Raw genomic sequence first — 17,695 nt, forward strand, 5'->3', positions numbered from 1 at the left:
TCTTTACATCATACAGAGGGCAGATTTGAACCCAGGTCTCCCTCATCCTACGTGAGTGCTCTGACCATTGGACTAAAGAATATAAGGGGGACACAGGCACCACCTCCTCATTTTTTTTGTAAGAAAGGCATGTAACTCCAGAAGAGGGTTTGCAACTTTGAATTCTGAGTGGAGGGAGGCACCTCTCTCCAGTCCGGAGTTAGGTGCCTAAGTTTTTGAGGGGGCAGAGCTTCAGCCACACCACTGTCGTCAGCATTTCCTATTGGCTAGTGTAGGCAGCTCCCTGATCAGATTGCTAGCTTTGTTGAATCACCTTCTTAGGTGCCTAACTCTCCCCATGCATTGTATAGGGAGCCCAGGATTCCATTAAGGCTATAGATTCCTTAGGTAGCAGAGTTCATAAAGTAAGGCATTGCAACACTGAGCCTAAGTCCTTTTTGTGGATCTAGCCAAACTATTTCAAGTATGGAGCCAATGTAAATGCTGAAACCAAAAGCCCACTCCATCTACATTTTCTTGTAATTGAGACACACATCAACAAATGGTAGGAAAATCAGTAAGGGTTCCCAACTGACAGCCCCAGAGACTGAAATCCAATTTATCAAATGAGGCACAGAATATAAAGTAATGATTTAAGGACCTCATTCTTGTTCTGGATACCTGAGTCTAGCAGAGTTGTTTCTGTGGTGTGGATACTTGTGCCCTTGCAAACTCATTTCACCTAGTCATCACACACCATCACATAGTTATGACTTTCTTTCACTTTCTTATTGGGTTGTATGATATGTGATGACCTGAGGATGTCATCGCATATGGAGTACTGCAAGAAACCTCCTCCAGGATAGATTCTGAGAAACACTGGGGAAAGAAAGAAGAAACAGGTTGTTACTCAGCTAAGTTTGAAGCAGGGGGTTAAGAGTCCACTCTCCTTGAGCCTCAGTTTAATGGTACATTAGAAAGGAGCTCCCCTGTTGACTGTGCAAAAGCCAAAAAAAAAAAAAATGGGGCAAGGTGTTAGCTTTGTCATTTTATTTTGTGAGCATTGCCTCCAAAGAGTATCTTTGCTCAGGAGATGGGCAAGATTCTGATGCACAGATTTCTGATCAGGACTAAGCAGATAAACTTCACAATAGCTGGATGGAATATTGTGGGTGGGGACTCAATAGGTCTCAGCTCACACTTTGGAACAGAGATTAAATGCCCCTGTATATTTGTAAACCACTGTGCTTCTTGAGGTCCATCTGTGGGACTCTAATTCAAAAGCTTTCCCCCCCTATCAGTGAATGGCCATTTTCACAACATCCTGGACTAGAGCTCAAATAACTCTGAGGGGGGGGGGGAGGGAAGGAAGAAAAAAAATCAGCAAAATTTAAATATGAATAAAAGGAAAGGCATTTTCATAACATTTTTAATTAGATGTTAACTTTTAAATTATTGAACCAGAGCAGGGATTATCAACTATCTCCCACATACTGTAGATATATGCATTAATGATCTCAAGTTCTGAAGAGAAGATAAATCTTTAATTAAGGACTATGGATTGCTCTACATTTTTATACATGTACTGTAAATAGTTCTTCAGATAATTTGTATATATCGGACCAAACTCTTTATCCACTAGAATTCAAGTTACAGACCTACAGATACTATAATTCTCAGACTCAGAACCTGAAAAGACAGAATATAGTTTTATACAACATATTTGCTTACCCTAGAGGAAATTCATCAGCTTTTATTGGAATCCTCTGGGTCCTTCTGGTTTCTGTTGGTTTCCACTCATTTTTATCAACTGCAATTAGAGCATCAGTAGTGCCAATCAGATTAAGATTTCTGATGTTTTATTCCAAAACCTAGTAACCAGTAAGAACAGGCTGAACATTTACAATTGGAATTTTCCATCTTGAGGGTTCTCCACTATCACTTGCTCCAAAGTCCATAAGGTGAATGCAATGGAAAATCAGGCCATAATATCTAGCACAATTTGGGTGCTTTATAAAACAAAACAGAATACTGAAAAAAAAGTGTAATGTTAATATTACATATTTTTTGTTTAATACACAAATGAGGGCCTAAGTCTTACAAGCTGATTTGCATGGACAGACTCTTAAACCTACTGCAGTCCCACTGAGGCTCTGCACCAGTACAGGGATCTGACTGAATACATCAGTTTGCAGGATCTGGGCAATAGATTTTTCAGGAACTCAAGATAATGTAATACAAGATTTAACCATACAGATCAAATTATTGATCCATCCAGCCCTGTATCCAGTCTCCAGCAGTGGTCAATATTTAGAACTCCGATATTGTGGTGATTGTTACTGTATAAGTAGCTAGATAATCCAGCATATAAGGGACCAAGTAGTTGTGCAAATCTGTCTATGGGAGGAACTGTTCTTCATGATCCCTGTGGTGGTCATTTTTCAACCAGCTGCATGAGATTTGCCTGCCCTTATCTTTGTATGCACATCTGCAGGTGTGGGGGTTGGTTATAAAATTATCCAGGACTTCTGTGCGGCTACCTTATTTCACTCTCACCTCAGCAAATCCCACAGCCTAATGCCAGTCTTCGGGGAGAAGTACAGCATCTCTTTCATTTGTTCTAATACTGACTTCAGGAAGAACTCAATAAAATAAATTTCCCTTAAGCTAAACCTTTCTAGGCCAAGTTTAATTCCTTTGGGGCAAATTCTGCCTTTGTCTATGCATACAGAGCTCTTATTGGTTTTCAATGTGAATAGCACACTTGAATCCCAAAAGAGGATTTAGCCCAGAACCTGGGCAGGTCAACCCTTGTAACCATATGGATCCCCAACAAAGTTGCTCTTCTGAAGCTAGTTATAGGATCTGGGCATTAGAATGGAAAAGCTTAACTAGTGCAGGGCAACTGTCCTGCTCTGTGATATTTTTTGCCTATTAAAATAGATAGCAAATAGTGTTGCTTTATAAAGTAGGTAAATTTACTTAAAACACCAAAGAAACTGAATTTACAACTAAGACCCACTGCAGATGAGAGAGACTTGACATATATATTGCATAATATAAATACATGGCAATCAATTAAATGTTTTTCTGGCATTATCTTCATCATTCCTTTAAATCAAGTGTAGGGAATCAACAACAGGAAAACCAGAACCCTTTCAGAAATAAGGATAATTATGGAAAGTTCTGACACCAACAGAAAATAAATTATTGAGAGCTGTGTTTGGTGGATTGATAGTAAGACTGACAGCATGGAGATTTAATCAACTAAACATGTTTTAAACATTCCCTAAAAGACCTAAACTTATTACATGTCACAGCCAGAGCGTGTGAAGCTTGGCTGTTTCTCTTCAGTGCATGTGAACTTGAGGTTTTCTTCACTTAGATTCACACACCTCGGAGTTGTGCTGAGTTTCAGGTTCAATAGAATTAACTGCATCTGAAGCTAAAAATTGGCCCAGGTTCACCTGAGAGGAGAGATGGTCCTGAACCACAATATTGTGATCCGCATCTGAATTACCTCTAATACTGGGGTTCAGCTCCAAAGAGTTTTTAATCTTAAAGCTTTGCTAGTTTGCAAATAACTAGTTAAAAAAAATCAACCTTTAGTACATAAGAAAAAAAGTTACTTTCTGGTAAATGTTATTTAACACAGATCTCATATCTTAATGTAAATTATTCACCTGGAAATTAGCTTCAGCAGCTTTGTTTTTAAATTGTTAATTGGAAGTGCAATATACAAAATTCTTAATTTATTTTTTCCCATTACTTTCGTACTTCATTATAACTAATGTGCTGTACAAAGTAGTTAGAAGTATTTCCTGAATTTCCAGACCCCACTACTCTGAATAGTTGATGGTGACAGAAATGTACAATTGTGCATAATTCTACTGATATACATTATTAAGAACATTTATTTTAAAGACCGCAATAACATTATAATATTTAACATTTTGTCCTCATGAAATACACTTCTCAGTTTCATAAGGACCTCAGATAGAGAGCAGGCAGTCTTATAACATACTTTAGTATCATTCTCTTGTATAATGAACGAGATTCAGCACAAGAGAGGAGACTGTGATCCAGTGAGTAAGGCACTGGAGAGGGACTCCAGAGAGCTGGCTTGTATTCCCAACTCTGCTACTAACATGCTATATGATCTTGGGCAAGTCACTTCATCTTTTTGTGCCCCATTTTCCTTCCCCCTCTCTGTCTGCCTTGTCTATTTAGATTGTAAGCTCTTTGGGGCAGGGATTGTCTCTTGTGTGTTTGTACAGTACCCAGTGATATGAAGCCCTGACCTTGAGTGAAGCCTCTAGGTGCTGCTGCAATGAAAATAATAATCAGCAATCTCAGTTTGCTTCCTTTTCTCAAATTGTGGCGCAATTCATATAGTGTGGATGAGTCCTTGTGGACTCAGCATCTAGCAGGAACAAGGTCTTAGGATCAACTAACAACTGTAATGACATATGGGAGTAACTTTCTGTTCGCTAGAGCAGCTGTAGGAAATTTCAGGCTATTTTTAAAAAGTATCAATATCAGAAACTTGATGTCAGGTGTTACTGAATGGGGCAACACTTTCCCCACAATGTGAGTGCTGAGGAACCTGCTATAGCACACAGGGTGAGCTGCCTGCTATGACCTTGTACAGTCTTGATGTCCAATGCACATGCAGAGTTTTCTTTTGCAAGTAGCCCAGGGGCCCAGCGTACATGGAGCTTGGAGGAAGAAGCAGGCCAGGGTTGTGGATTTTGTGAGTGTAATTAAAGAAATAATTGGCACAAGAATATGCTTCACATGTTCACAGCATTTAAACAATGTATTAATCTACTATATAGATCTGCCAGCTCTTTCTCCTGCTTGGGACAATTCTTCTTCCCCCCAGGCCCCTATGGACTTCAGGCTTGGATCAACAAAGAGACTTTAGTGCCTAGAAAATCACTGGGATCCACAAAGCCTGAGTTAAGCACCCAGGCTCCCTATAACAAATGGCTTAGGTGCCTGAGAATGGGATCCACAAAAGCCAGCAAGCTAAGGGGCTCCCTGAGGTAGCCAATAACAGATGCTGAGGAGAGGGTGTATCCAAAGCCCCACCCTTCTCTCGTTCCTAAATGCAGGCTGGAGGAAGATACCTATCTCTGGTTGGGTTCCACAGCTGTGAACTTTCACCTGGAGTGCCATCATTGTGGTGGTTTGTGGCATGTTGAATATTTTAGATGGAACATATGGGCCCAAAGAGTCAAAGATGTTAACATGACCCTGAAAATGTCCAACATTAAACAAGATTCAGGGTTTGGCATAAAAAGACCTTAGGCTGCTTGCCGTCATGGCAAACACACCATTAAAAAAATCCTTTTAGCCTTTTATTAAAGATACAGAAAAAGGAAAACCTGTTCAAGCATTTGAAATCAGAACATAAGAACGGCCATACTGGATCAGACCAAAAGGTCATCTAGCCCAGTATCCTGTCTTCCAACAGTGGCCAATGCCAGGTGCCCCAGAAGGAATGAACAGAACAGGTAATCATCAAGTGATCCATCCCCTGTTGCCCATTCCCAGCTTCTGGCAAAAAGAGACACCATCCCTGCCCATCCTGGCTAATAGCCATTGATGGATCTATCCTCCATGAATTTACCTAGTTCTTTTTTGAACCCTTTTATAGTCTTGGCCTTCACAATATCATCTGGCAAAGAGTTTCTGTAATTGCCGGGATCGCCTCTGGAGCTCTTTTTAAAAATAGGCATCACTTTAGCTATCCTCCAGTCATTTGGTACAGAAACTGATTTAAATGATAGGTTACAGACTACAGTTAGTAGTTCTGCAATTTCACATTTAGGTTCCTTCAGAACTCTTGGGTGAATACCATCTGGTCCTGGCGACTTATTACTGTTTAGTTTATCAATTTGTTCCAAAACCTCCTCTAATGACACCTCAGTCTGGGACAGTTCCTCAGATTTGTCATCTAAACAAAAAGGCTCAGGTTTGGGAATCTCCCTCAAATCCTCAGTCATGAAGACCGATGCAAATAATTCATTTAGTTTATCTGCATGGGCCTTATGGTTTTTGAGTGCTCCTTTAGCATCTCGATCGCCCAGTGTTCCCACTGATTGTTTAGCAGGCTTCCTGCTTCTGATGTGCTTAACATTTTTTTGTTATTACTTTTTGAGTCTTTGGCTAGCTGTTCTTCAAATTCTTTTTCGGCTTTCCTAATTATATTTTTACACTTCATTTGCCAGAGTTTATGCTCCTTTCTATTTTCCTCCTGAGGATTTAACTTCCACTTTTTAAAGGATGCCTTTTTGCCTCTCACTGCTTCTTTTACATTTGAAATGTAAAATATGAGGGCTTTAATTTTAACATACCTTGTTCCGTTTCCCTTTAGCTGGAGAGAGCGTCTTTGGTGTTGACTTTCACTTGTAACCTTACTGCTGGGAAAACACAGAAACAACACATTCTGAGACCTAGTAAACTTGTATCAACATTGTGGTGGTATTACTTTTAGTTGCCTCTCCAATAAATTTTAGTTGCCTCTCCAATTATAGGCTCAGAGCAGTGTTGCAAAATATGCAGTTGTGGCTGGCTAAACCAGACTCTTATTAGCAGAAGGCAAAAGGAGAAAGACATGAAAGAAAAGAAATAAGGTGGGGAAGGGAAAAGGACACAATAGGGTTAAGGAAGTCTGAGACCTAGTTTATATATATATATATATATATATATCAGGGTTGTAAGGGACCTCAGGAGGTCATTTAGTCCAACCCCCTGCTCAAAGTTGGACGAATCCCCAGACAGATTTTTGCCCCAGATTCCTAAATGGCCCCCTCAAGGATTGAACTCACAACGCTGGATTTAGCAGGCCAATGCTTAAACTACTGAGCTATCCCTCCCCCAAATGGTCAGGATTTAGCCAGAACCAGTGGAGGCAGCAGTGCAATCTGGATCCCTCTCTCTGGCCTGGTCTAGTCAGGACATCTCTCAGGATTAGGACAAAGAAGGTCCAGGATCCCAAGAGACGATGGGGATGGCAAGCTTGGTGATAAAGCTTGCTGCAGCAACTGCTGGCAGATACTTCTTTTACTATTTTTTCCCCAAAGCCTTTTCTTTTTAAGAACCCCCAAAGGGAGCCTTGAGCAGAATAAAGCAACAGAGGGTCCTGTGGCACCTTTAAGACTAACAGAAGTATTGGGATCATAAGCTTTCGTGGGTAAGAACCTCACTTCTTCAGATGCAAGACTTGCATCTGAAGAAGTGAGGATCTTACCCACGAAAGCTTATGCTCCAATACTTCTGTTAGTCTTAAAGGTGCCACAGGACCCTCTGTTGCTTTTTACAGATTCAGACTAACACGGCTACCCCTCTGATACTTGAGCAGAATAGTTATTTGGTCCACCAATCGGCCTAATTTCTGACACATCGATTTTGGTTTGTGGATTTCTGGTCCTCTACACCTCTTGTTTACCAGTCATAATCTTAACATAGTCTCTGAGTGGTAACAGTAAAACCCTTTCTGCTTAAATTAACTCAGTCTGCCTCCTCCTTACATCTTTTCTTAAAGAATGTTAAGTAACATGTCATTGTGATGATGTATGAACTTTCACTCAGTTTTTACAGTTGAGCTTACAGTTAGGGTGAATTTGTAGGCTCAATTATCACAACAGGCCTCCCTTATAACTTTTTAGCCCCATGGTTAGAGCACTTGCACAGAAAGTTGGAAAGTATAAAGGAGGCATCACCACCACCACCTCTCCCTCCCCAGATTTTGGATGGGTCATAATCCATTAGGCATGTTCTGCTATTTTGCCTAGGGAGCCCAATGATCTGAGGCAATATTTATTTTCATCTGGTTTGAGGATCCCACTGAGGCTTAGACATGAGAATGAGGCATTATGTGCATGTCCAGAAGCAGAAACTTAGGTGCTTGTGGGGGAAAAAATAGGTGCCAAGGGATATTTGGTCCCTATAGGGTTAGACAGCAGCCAAGCAGGGGTTTGGAGGATCTCAGTGACACCTAAATTTTGGACTAGCTGCCTAAAGTGGGGAGTTAGTTGCCTAAGTTCTTTTGTGGATACGGGCCTCAATGTACTACACCACTACTCAGGTTGCATGCTAGTTCAGTGCTCTGCCCTATGGGTCAAATTCAGCCTTGTGCAGACAGGCCTGTGATGATGATGATGTTCGTCCATCGTTATCAATGAAGACCTCAACAACTCATTCTTTTGATGACCGGGCTCTGTGCATCCGAAGAGGACTGATCAGTCCGATTCGGGCGTGGACCGTCCTGTCACACGTCGGGCAGACATGTAATGGCACTGCCAATGATGTACGAGCAGCTCTGGACTTGCGCAGCTCACGCTTTTTTTCAGCCTCAGCAATACGCCTCGCCTCAGAAGTATTACTGCCTGTATGAATGAGGCTGCGCCATGCTGGAGGGTTCAGTGCGAAGGTTTCCCATGTGGCGGTGTTGATCTCAAAGGACTTTAAAGAAGTCTTCAGCGTGTCCTTGAACCGCTTCTTTTGTCCTCCATGGGAACGCTTTCCCTGAGTGAGTTCTCCATAGAAGAGCTGTTTAGGAATGCGTTCATCTGACATTCTCACGACATGTCCGGCCCACTTGGTCTGGGCTCTCATCAGCAATGTGTGAACTGACGGCAGACTGGCTCTAGTAAGGACATCAGTATCGGGCACTTTGTCCTGCCATATGATTTTTAGAAGCTTTTGCAGACAGGAAATGTGGAAGTGATTGAGCCTTCATGCATGACTCCGATAGACAGTCCACGTCTCGCAGGCGTACAGCAGAGTTGGAAGCACCATTGCTCAGTAGACTTTCAGCTTCGTTGGTAGGCTGATCCCTCGACGTTCCCAAACGTTGGAGCGCAATCGGTCAAATGCAGAGCTGGCTTTAGCAATTCTGCAGTTTACTTCATCATCGATTGACACTGCTCGGGAAAGGGTACAGCCCAGATACATGAAGTAGTCCACTGTCTGAAGTCTCTGTCCATTTACAGTGATGGATGGTTCTGAGTACAAAGCGTGGGGAGCTGGCTGGTGCATGACCTCAGTCTTCTTGATGTTAATGGTGAGACCGAAGTTGTTGCATGCAGTTGAAAACTTGTCCATACTGGCTTGCATTTCTGACTCTGTACTAGCATTCAGAGCACAATCATCGGCAAAGAGAAAGTCTCGAAGTACAGTTTTCCTTCACCTTGGTGATGGCACGCAGTCACTTCAGATTGAATAGTTTCCCATCAGTTCTATACTTCAGGCCTACTCCTTCAGTGCAGTGTTGAAAGGCATCAGTCAAAGTGGCAGAGAATATCATGCTGAATAAAGTGGGTGCTAAAACACACCCTTGCTTGACGACGTTGGTGACTGGGAAGGCCTCAGATGTTTCATAGTCATCCAGGACTCGAGCCATTATACCGTGATGAAATTGACGTACCATTCGTATAAATCTGTCTGGACAGCCAAATTTCGACATGATCCTCCACAGGCCCTGGCGACTGACAGAGTCAAATACTTTCGTGAGGTTCACAAAAGTTGTGTAGAGTTCACGATTCTGCTCTTGACATTTCTCCTGTAGCTGACGCACAGCGAAGATCATGTCAATAGTCCCACGTCCCTTGCGGAAGCCACACTGTGATTCTGGCAGTAAGCCCTTCTCCAGGTGAGTGATCAATCGGTTCAACGGAAGCCGTGCAAGAACTTTCCCCGCTATAGAAAGCAGCGAGATTCGGTGTTTGTCGCATACCTGGCGATTGTCCTTCCTCTTATAGAGGTGCAAGATGGACGCGTCTCTGTATTCTTGTGGAATGGTTCCCTGCTTCCAGAAGGACTGAAACAGCTCAGTGAGTTTCCGTAGCAGCACGAGTCCACCAACTTTGTACACCTCTGCTGGTATGGCATCTGACCCTGGGGCTTTGCCACTTGACAGCTGATTGATAGCTTTCTTCACTTCGTCCTCTTCTGGTGAAGCATCCATGGAGTCATTGACTGCAACCTGGGGCATCTTGTTAATGGCCTCATACTGAGCGATTGAGAATTGCTTCAAAGTGTTCAGCCCATCTCTGGAGAATCTGCGTCTTCTCTGTAAGGAGCACAGTACCATCAGAGTTCAGGAGGGGAAAGCTCCCAGAAGACTGTGGACCATAGGGTGTGTTAAGGGCTTCATAAAACTGCTTATCGTTATTCCTGTCCACATATGCCTGTATTTCATCTACTTTGGCGCTCAGCCACAAGTCCCGCATTTTGCGTAGTCGGTTCTGTACTGTTCTGCGAGTGTTGATAAAGGCGGTCTTCTTTGCCGCTGAGGATGGATCGTTTTGATATGCATGATGCAGGTGGTGCTTCTCAGCAAGTAAGACCTGGATTTCTGCATCATTTTCGTCAAACCAGTCTTGCCGCCTGCATGTGGAGGGCCCCAATACCTTCGATGCAGCTGTATGGACAGTGTTGCGGAATCGCTCCCAGTCTTTCTCAACGTCATCCTCAATACGAAGATCAGCAGGCTCATTCTCTAGGTCTTCCGCCAGATTTTCAGTGATGCGGCTGTTCTTCAGCTTCGACACGTTGATCCTTTTGAGAGCCTTACAGCCTTGTGGTCGTCTCTTCGGCATGATACAGAGCTTCATTTTGGATACTATGAGCCTATGATATCCAACAGTCAGCGCCACACATACCTTTTGTAACCCTCCTCATTCTACGGAGGTGAGCAGTGCAATCCTGAATAGGGCTGCTCAGTCGCTCAAGAAGATGCCGAGCTCCACTGCTGCTTCGGTCACTGAGGAATGACCATTATGCCTGAGCCACCTATGTGCAGGTCTGTGGCTACAGCTCCCAGTGTATCCACACCTGCTGCTTCGTCGCTCGCCCATCGCCACAGGACTTGATCTGATGTAATATGATATGATATGATGTCGAGACTTGCGCGTGAATTGGATTAAAGTGAGGGAGAGTTGCACAACGTCAGCCTCACTCTCTCTTCCCAGTTCCTATCTGTATCCAGTGGCAGGATAGAAGTTGACACTGCTGGAGATAGGGCAGGGCGCAGTGGATGACCAGGACAGCAGACAGGCTTACTTACCACTTAAAGGCCCTTTCACAAGGCTTACATACCACTTAAATCCTACTTAATTTCTTTGGGTGAAATCCTAGTCCCATTGGTCAATGGCAAAACTCTCATTGAATTCTATTGGGCCAGGATTTCACCTTCAAAATATAGCATAAGTGACAGGAAGGAAGGCTTTCACCCTAAGAGAATAAATCAAGCCACCCTAGAAGCAGAGAAAAACGCTTTGGTCATTGTCAGTAGGTTGGTTCTTAGTTTTTGTTCAAATAAATAACAATAAAAGGAGACTCTTCCAAACAGAGTCAATAGATAAGCTGGCATGTTTCAACCTTGCTAATAAAGGAAGCATGGTAAATGTCAGAGACTGTGTCTTAATCCTCACTTTCAAAGCTGGCTCTGTGGGCTTTTTATTTTGGGTTTGTATAGTAGGCATGATTTTTATTTTTTCCAGGTTATAAGACATTCTGATAACAAAGACTACGTAGAAAAGCATACACATAATAGTGAAGTCAGGCCAAAGAAGTGTCCGAGTAGATATGAAAAGGAAATGTTTTTGGCAGCATGGAAAGCTCTGATTGTCACTGTCTGAACTATACTTGGCATGTCTAGACAAATAAAGAATACTGTTGCCAGTCTGTCACTCTTCATATGTATATGAAATATTCACAACTACAATAAGCAAAAAGTCAGCTTTATTGTAATATACCAGATTTCCTAAACAAATTAAATATTTACTAAGAGTCATTTAAAGTAGCATAACCTGTAAGAAAATCAGCCCATTCACAAGGGAAATCCACAGCTGGAATCGTTATCTTACATAGGATAAAATGGCTCTAACAGAATTAACTGGCTCATACATCCATCTATCTATACCAAAAGCATATACCCTTTTTTCTTCCAAAAAGTGACTGAAAATTAAACAGGCAATTTAAGTGACTCAGCTGTAAATTCTACATGCTGGGATCTCATTAGCAGATTTGCAAGATCAGTTGATACATTGTATCATATCACTAAGTTTAAACAGCTGAAATGTTATTAAATGATCACTTCTTCTGTGAAGCCTACAAGCCCCAATCCAACTCATCAAAAACACTGTGACCTAGTCATTGTATTAAAAAGAGAAGGGGACACAAAAGAGAATAACACCTTAAGTCAGAACTTGGAGAGACTCAGAGAAAGCTGAAATAACTAAATCAGAACCAGTTTAAAAATAGTGATATATGATATTGATTCATATATAGTCCAAGGAGATCACTGCCTGGTTTCCATCACTACAGGAGAATGGAGCAGGCCACTGGGGCCCTTTTTTCTCAAGAACCACAATTACAGGAAAATGCAGCAGGCTGTTATTTGTCTCCTTATAGGGCAGTTGAAAAGGGCAGGAGGCCATTGCTGACTTCCACAAAGACGGGGGCTATCCAATAATAGACCTATGGAGGGACATCTCTGCTGTCGCTTAATGCCCAAACCAGCAAAGCACTTAGACTTGTGCTTAACTTTAGGCTTGTGAGTATTCCCACTGAAGTAATGTGCTAAAATGCTTTGCTGGACTGGAGTCTAAATCATTTAAAGGTATGGCCATGACATTTTAAAAAGAAAGTAAAGAATAAAAGTTAAAAGGTATATTTTCAATAGTTAACAATACTGGAGAAAATCTTGAGCCCAATAATGCCCTCCAATTTGATTCTCTCTCTATCCAGCCTTTATTAGCTTCTCCCTGGCTATTAACCTAACCCTGGTGGTTCTTACCTCACTGAAAAAGGGCCAATATGGAAGGAGTTATCACTTAATAAGAAATAACTTGGAATTTTGTCACTTGAAATACAGCACCTGTTTGGCTGCAGATAGTCCTTAACAAGTAGATAAAGGAGGACTGCCATTGTAAACAGAAAAGAAATAAATCTTTACATTTTGATTCCTCTTCATGGCTCCCTCAGCCAAGCTCAGCAGCACTTTCTGTTCCCAAGACCCCATGAAACAGTCATAAGGGGACACACAACACGTGATTAAACTTTGGAACTCATTGCCACAGGAAGTCATTGAGGACAAGTATTTAACAAAATGCAGAAAGGATTAGATATTAAGAATATCCAGAATTGTTATAATTAGTTATAACAATTTTTGCAGGAATGTTAGACTTTAGGGTTTAAGCCAATCTCTAACTATTAGAGATCAGGATGAGACCTATGTGGAGGCAAAAATGGGTTAATTTACACTACTGTGGGGTTCTTCCTCTGAGGCATCTGGTACTGCCCCCTGCTGCAGACAGGGTCCTGGACTAGATCAACCTTGAGTCTATGGCAGTCTTATGACACAATGCCCTGGAGTGTACAAAACCAGTCAAAGCACTTGGCATTCTAAAATATAATAGAAAACAAAACAAAATAAAATAACTAAAGTAAGTAGTAAGCTAGTATTTATCATAATAGTCTTTGTCAGTCAAGTAAATATGTTTGTTATCACCCCCTATCAGGTAAGTAATATAACAAAGATCTTCATTTGCACATTTTATCATATTTTCACCATAAATTGCAATGTAATGTAAAAGCATAAGTACCTCATGTCTGCAGCTCATGAATTGTTTGCTGTTTGTCTGAAACTATGGCATTTAAATTAATTGTTGACAGATTGTGAGATTTTTAGTTTACTGGAGCTTGTCTACTATTGACATTTTAATTAGCTTTTACCATACGTGCTGGAAAAAATTAAAACCAAGGCAGCACTATATAATGTCACCAAGATTCATATGTATACTTTTTATGTGTGCAGTGGGCTGAGAATGAGCCCATTTGCTTCTTCATTTTGCCACCACTGCCTCTATGGTAGCTAAATGCAGGCTTGGTAAAGAGACCCAGTGAAGATTTATTTCTTTTAATATTAAAAATATATTCCTTACTCGTGTAACTAGCAGCATCTTCTGAGCTCATAAGCTTTTAAGCCACAAGTTTCCTTCTGGGGCAGTGAGACTCAGATCCTTTCTGGTTTGTCCCAGCAGAGATTCTCTCTGATGAACCCCAGGGATTATCTGAGCAGCCTTCATGGTACAAGACCTATTTCTCTCACAGTCCTCTCAGGCACAACCCTGTGGCTCCTTACAAAGCCCCAATCACCAGACCCCCCACCCATAATTCCACACAAATAACTGTGCTGATGCTAGGGTGCCCTGATACACACCAGTAACAAAACTTACCAAATAGATCAAAGTACAGATTCTATGTGAAGTTTGTAAGTGAAAATCCCATAGACTAGGTGTTGGGTTCTATTCAACAGGATTTATACAGAGGCTTCAGTGTTGTGGGTATCTTGTAAGGCCCCTTGGATTTTATATCCAACTTAAATATTTAGCTGGTCCACAAAAGCATTTTGCTCAATTGCAGCACACTTTCTGTGGCTAGATGGAAACAACTAACAGTATAATACGTCTTCCCACACTTCAATAGAACTTATTCACTGAAGAAGAAGGGAGGAGAAGAGAAAAACAAAACAAAACAAAACACCAAAATCATTTGATTGGCTTATTTAGTTTTGTTTTGTTTTCAGTTTCTATTAGGTCTGTCAAGTGATTAAAACATGTTAATCGTGCCGTTAAACAATAATAGAATACCGTTTTCAAATATATTGATTTCAGTTACAACACAGAATACAACGGGTACAGTGCTCACTTTATATTTATTTTTATTACAAATATTTGCACTGTAAAAATAATATTTTTCAATTCACCTAATACTAGTACTGTCGTGAAATCTCGTTATCATGAACGTTGAACAAATGCAGAATTATATACCAAAAATAACCACAATCAAAAATAAAACAATGTAAAACTTTAGAGCCTACAAGTCCACGCAGTTCAACTTCTTGTTCAGCCAATTGCTCAAGCAAGTTTGCTTACATGTGCAGGAGATAATGCTGCTTCTTTCTTGTTTACAGTGTCAACTAAAAGTGAGAGCAGGCGTTCTCATGGCACTGTTGTAGCTGGCATCACAAGATATTTATGTGCCAGATATGCTAAAGATTCATAGGTCCCTTCATGCTTCAACCACCATTCCAGAGGACACACGTCCATGTTGATGGTGGGCTCTGCTCTATAATGATCCAAAGCAGTGCAGACCGACGCATATTCATTTTCATCATCTGAGTCAGCAGAAAGCTGATTTTCTTTTTGGTAGTTCGGGTTCTGTAGTTTCCATATCGGACTGTTGCTCTTTTAAGACTTCTGAAAGTATGCTCCACCCATCATCCCTCTCAGATTTTGGAAGGCACTTCCCATTCTTAAACACTGGGTCGAGTGCCGTAGCTATCTTTAGAAATCTCACATTGGGAACTTCTTTGTGTTTTGTCAGATCTGCAGTGAAAGTGTTCTTAAAACGAACAACATGTGCTGGGTCATTATCTGAGACTGCTATAACATGAAATATATGGCAGAATATGGGTAAAACACAGAGCAGGAGACATACAATTTTTCCCCAAGGAGTTCAGTCACAAATTTAATTAATGCATTGTTTTTTTAACAAGTGTCATCAGTGTGAAAGCATGTCCTCTGGAATGGTGGCCGAAGCATGAAAGGGAATACAAATGTTTAGCATATCTGGCACATACATACCTTGCAACACTGGCTACAAAAGTGCTATGTGAATGCCTGTTCTCACTTTCAGGTAACATTGTAAATAAGATGTGGCCAGCACTATCTCCTGTAAATGTAAACAAACTGGTTTGTCTTACCGATTGCCTGAACAAGAAGCAGGAGTGAATGGACTTGTGGGCTCTAAAGTTTTACATTGTTTTGTTTTTGAGTGCAGTTATGTAACAAAAAAACCCCTACATTCATAAATTTCACTTTCGTGATAAAGAGGTTGCACTACAGTACTTGTAGGAGATTAATTGAAAAATACTATTTATTTTGTTTATCATTTTTACAGTGCAAATATTTTAATTAAAAATAATAATATAAAGTGAATCCTGTACACTTTATTTTCTATGTTGTAATTGAAATCAATATATTTGAAAATGTAGAAAAACATCCAAAAACCTATAATAAATTTCAAGTGGCATTCTATTATTGTTTATCAGTGTGATTAAAACTGTGATTAATCACAATTAATTGTTTTAATCACAATTAATTTTTGAGTTAAATCGCATGAGTTAATTGTGATTAATTGACAGCCCTAATTTCTAAGTTAACTAAAGTTTGAACCAAAGAGCAGTTTGCATATCACTTTAATCACAGGTGTGGGAGCTCTGCCTATATGGTTAGTTTGATATACTTGGATGGGAATCTAATCTCTAATTTGGTGTACACACCAGTTCTGTAGCATCTTTATGCTGTCCATCTGTTATGATGACAATCTGCCCACTCACAAGGTGGTATGCAATAACCAGAGAGGGATAGCATGCAAACACAAAATCTGACATTCTCTATAGATAATAAGATGCCCACATGACATTCTTATAATGCAACTAGGAAATATGATCTAGATAATAATCTCAGACCAAATCAGTACTCATTGCTATGGAGAGGTTCTTTGGCACCATGTAGATAACATATTGACGGTATTTTCTGTATTTTGTTACAAGAACGATTTCTGTCCCTGATGTGAAATTGGTCAGGGACATTTCTATCACATGACAGGGACCTCATCAAAGGTTGAACAATGTTGGTAAAGATCATTTAAGAAAATATATATAACATTATATTAACTGCAAAAATGACATTGTTTTGTATAAAGGAAGCTTGAAAAGCAATAACTGAATATTTTACTGAAAGCATCTGAATAAATAATCTGTAATACCCTCCACCAAATCAGCAGGGGACTAGACACTCTATAATATAACTAGGGAAATATAGTCATGTTGGACAGTGTCAAAAGCTTTACTAAAATCAAGTCTACTGTTGTCCCACTCCCCAGGCCAGTAACTCTGTCAAAGAAGAAAATTAGGTTGATTTGTTCTTGATAAATCCATGTTGGTTATTATTTATCACCCTATTAACCTCTAGGTGCTTACAAACTGATTGTTCAATCATTTGTTCCAGTATCTTTCAAGGTGTTTAAATTAGGCTGACTAGTCTATAATTCCTCAGCTCCTCTTTATTCCCCTTCTTAAAGATAGATAGTATGTGTGCCCTTTTCCAGTTCTCTGGAATCTCACCTGTCCTCCATAAGTTCTCTAAGATAATCATGAATGGTTCCAAGATTGCTTCAGCTAGTTCCTTAAATACTGTAGGGTGAATTTCATCAGTATCTGATGACTTGAATATTTTTAATTTATCTAAAATGTTGTTTAATCTGTTCTTTCCATAGTTCAGCTTGTGTTCCTTTCCTCTGGTTGTTAATTTTAATTGTGTTAAGCATCTGCTCACAATTAACATTTTTAGTGAAGACTGAAGCAAAATAGATGTTAAACACCTGAGCCTTCCTGATGTCATCTGTCATTAGCTCTCCTTCCCTGCTAAGTAGTGGAACTACACTTTCCTTCACCTCTCTTTTACTCCTGGTATGTTTATAGAACATCTTCTTATTGGCTTTTATGTCTGTCAAGACTGGATCCCCACTTTGAACTTTAGGGTACAAATGTAGGGGCCTGCATGAAAACTTCTAAGCTTAACTACCAGCTTAGCTTTGGTTTTGCTGCCACCATTTTAATTTTTCCCTCCCTGGG

The sequence above is a fragment of the Chrysemys picta genome, chromosome 8 (assembly GCF_011386835.1).
Source record: "Chrysemys picta bellii isolate R12L10 chromosome 8, ASM1138683v2, whole genome shotgun sequence".
Lineage (NCBI taxonomy): Eukaryota > Metazoa > Chordata > Testudines > Emydidae > Chrysemys > Chrysemys picta.